The 3,726-nt window shown below is 39.1% G+C and overlaps 1 non-coding gene across 1 annotated transcript; it reads left to right on the top strand.

Moving 5' to 3' along the window:
- Nucleotides 1–374: 374 nt before the first annotated feature.
- On the top strand, nucleotides 375–481 carry LOC127683786 (U6 spliceosomal RNA). Its single transcript, XR_007977591.1, has one exon. It is a non-coding gene; the product is annotated as a U6 spliceosomal RNA (small nuclear RNA).
- The last annotated feature ends 3,245 nt before the right edge of the window (nucleotides 482–3,726 follow it).

Here is a 3,726-nt window from a genome sequence, read left to right as displayed (position 1 = left end):
TCAAACAGTACTACAGAGCAATAGTCTCAAAAACTGAATGGTGTTGGTACAGTGACAAACAGGTAGATCAATGGAATAGAATTGAAGACCCAGAAATGAACCCACACACCTATGGTCACTTGATCTTCAACAAAGAGCTGAAACCACATAATGGAAAAAAGATAGCCTTTTCAACAAATGGTGCTGGTTCAGTGGAGGTCAGCATGCAGAAGAATGTGAATTGATCCATTTTTATCTCCTTGTAGTAAGCTCAATTCCAAGTGGATCAAGGACCTCCACATGAAACAAGACACACCAATATCCCTTTCAATCACATGATTCCAGTGACCTAATGTCCTTCAAACAGACCCCACCCTTTAAGAATCCTTTAAAAGGTGCTTGCTTTGGCAGCACATATACTAAAATTGGAACGATACAGAGAAGATTAGCATGGCCCCTGCGCAAGGATGACATGCAAATTCGTGAAGCGTTCCATATTTTTTCCCCAATAAAAAGACACAGACTAACTGAATGGATACGTAAAAAGGACCCTACATTTTGCTGCTTACAGGAAACACACCTCAGGGTCAAAGACAAACACTACCTTAGAGTAAAAGGCTGGAAGACAATTTTACAAGCAAATGGTCTCAGGAAACAAGCTGGAGTAGCCATTTTAATATCAGATAAAATTGACTTTCAACCCAAAGTCATCAAAAGAGACCCTGAGGGACACTTCTTGCTGGTCAAAGGAAAAATACAAAAAGAAGAACTGCCAATCCTGAACATCTATGCCCCAAATGCAAGGGCACCCTCTTTCGTAAAAGAAACTTTATTAAGCACCTAACACAATAATTGTGGGTGACTTCAACACTGCACTTTCCTCAATGGACCGATCAGGAAAACAGAAACTAAACAGGGACACAATGAAACTAATTGAAGCTTTGGACCAATTAGATTTAACAGATATATATATATAGAACATTCTATCCTAAAACAAAAGAATATACCTTTTTCTCAGCACCTCATGGTACCTTCTCCAAAATCGACCATATAATTGGTCACAAGACAGACCTCAACAAATATAAGAAGATAGAACTAATCCCATGCCTCCTATCTGATCACTATGGAACAAAAGTGGTCTTCAATAGCAACAAAAACAACAGAAAACCCACATACATGTGGAAACTGAACAATACTCTACTCAATGATACCTTGGTCAAGGAAGAAATAACGAAAGAAATTAAAGACGTTTTAGAACACAATGAAAATGAAAACACAACATACCCAAATCTCTGGGACACAATGAAAGCAGTGCTAAGAGGAAAACTCATAGCCCTGAGTGCCTCCAAAAAGAAAATGGAGAGAGCATACATTACCAGCTTAATGACACACCTGAAAGCCCTAGAACAAAAAGAAGCTATTTCACCCAGGAGGAGTAGAAGGCAGGAAATCATCAAACTCAGGGCTGAAATCAATCAAGTAGAAACAAAGAGAACCATACAAAAAATCAACAAAACCAGGAGCTGGTTCTTTGAGAAAATCAACAAGATAGATAAACCCTTAGCCAGACTGACCAAAGAGCACAGAGAAAGTATCCAAATTAACAAACTTAGAAATGAAAAGGGAGATGTAACAACGGAAACTGAGGAAATCCAAAAAATCATCAGATCCTACTACAAGAGCCTGTACTCAACACAACTGGAGAATCTGGAGGAAATGGACAATTTCCTTGACAGATACCAAATACCAAAATTAAATCAGGACCAACTAGACCATCTAAACAGTCCCATAATGCCTAAAGAAATAGAAGGAGTCATAGAAAGTCTTCCAACCAAAAAAAGCACAGGACCAGATGGCTTCAGTGCAGAATTCTACCAGACCTTCAAAGAAGAGTTAACACCAATACTCTTCAAACTATTCCACAAAATAGAAGCAGAAGGAACACTACCCAATTCCTTCTACGAAGCCACAATTACGCTGATACCAAAGTCACAAAAAGATCCAACAAAGAAAGAGAACTTCAGACCAATTTCCCTTATGAACATCGATGCAAAAATACTCAATAAAATTCTTGCCAACCGAATCCAAGAACACATCAAAACGATCATCCACCATGATCAAGTAGGCTTTATCCCTGGAATGCAGGGTTGGTTCAATATACGGAAATCCATCAATGCAATCCACTACATAAACAAACTCAAAGAAAAAAACCATATGGCCATTTCATTGGATGCTGAAAAAGCATTTGACAAAATTCAGCATCCTTTCATGGTTAAAGTCTTGGAGAGAACAGCAATTCAAGGCCCATACCTAAACATAGTAAAAGCAATATACAACAAACCGGTAGCCAGCATCAAACTAAATGGAGAGAAACTTGAAGCAATCCCACTGAAATCAGGGACCAGACAAGGCTGCCCCGTTTCTCCTTATCTTTTCAATATTGTACTTGAGGTACTAGCTCGGGCAATTCGACAACATAAGGAGGTCAAAGGGAAACAAATTGGAAAGGAAGAAGTCAAACTATCATTATTTGCAGACGACATGATCGTCTACCTAAGTGACCCAAAGAACTCCACTAGAGAGCTCCTACAGCTGATAAACAACTTCAGCAAAGTGGCAGGTTATAAAATCAACTCAAGCAAATCAGTGGCCTTCCTATACTCAAAGGATAAGCAGGCTGAGAAAGAAATTAGGGAAATGACCCCCTTCACAATAGCCTCAAACAGTATAAAGTATCTTGGGGTGACTCTTACCAAACATGTGAAAGATCTGTATGACAAGAACTTCAAGACTCTGAAGAAGGAAATGGAAGAAGACCTCAAAAAATGGGAAAACCTCCCATGCTCATGGATCGGTAGAATCAATATAGTTAAAATGGCCATTTTGCCTAAAGCACTATACAGATTCAATGCAATACCCATCAAAATCCCAACTCAATTCTTCACAGAGTTAGAAAGAGCAATTATCAAATTCATCTGGAACAACAAAAAACCCAGGATAGCTAAAACTATTCTCAGCAACAAAAGAAAATCTGGGGGAATCAGTATCCCTGACCTCAAGCAATACTACAGAGCAATAGTGTTAAAAACTGCATGGTATTGGTACAGTGACAGGCAGGAGGATCAATGGAACAGGATTGAAGATCCAGAAATGAACCCACACACCCATGGCCACTTGATCCTCGACAAAGAGGCTGAAAACATCCAATGGAAAAAAGATAGCCTTTTCAACAAATGGTGCTGGTTCAACTGGAGGTCAGCATGCAGAAGAATGCGAATTGATCCATCCTTGTCTCCTTGTACTAAGCTCAAATCCAAATGGATCAAGGACCTCCACATAAAGCCAGACACTCTGAAGCTAATAGAAAAGAAACTGGGGAAGAACCTTGAGGACATCCATACAGGGAGAAAGTTTCTGAACAGAACACCAATAGCGTATGCTCTAAGAGCAAGAATTGACAAATGGGACCTCATAAAATTACAAAGTTTCTGTAAGGCAAAGGACACCATCAAGAGGACAAATCGGCAACCAACAAATTGGGAAAAGATCTTCACCAATCCTACATCAGATAGAGGGCTAATATCCAATATATATAAAGAACTCAAGAAGTTAGACTCCAGAAAACCAAACAACCCTATTAAAAATGGGGTACAGAGTTAAACAAAGAATTCTCACCTGAAGAACTTCAGATGGCGGAGAAGCATCTTAAAAAATGCTCAACTTCATTAGTCATTAGGGAAATGCAAA

The sequence above is a fragment of the Apodemus sylvaticus genome, chromosome 4 (assembly GCF_947179515.1).
Source record: "Apodemus sylvaticus chromosome 4, mApoSyl1.1, whole genome shotgun sequence".
Lineage (NCBI taxonomy): Eukaryota > Metazoa > Chordata > Mammalia > Rodentia > Muridae > Apodemus > Apodemus sylvaticus.
This window is presented reverse-complemented; position numbering and strand designations above follow the sequence as displayed.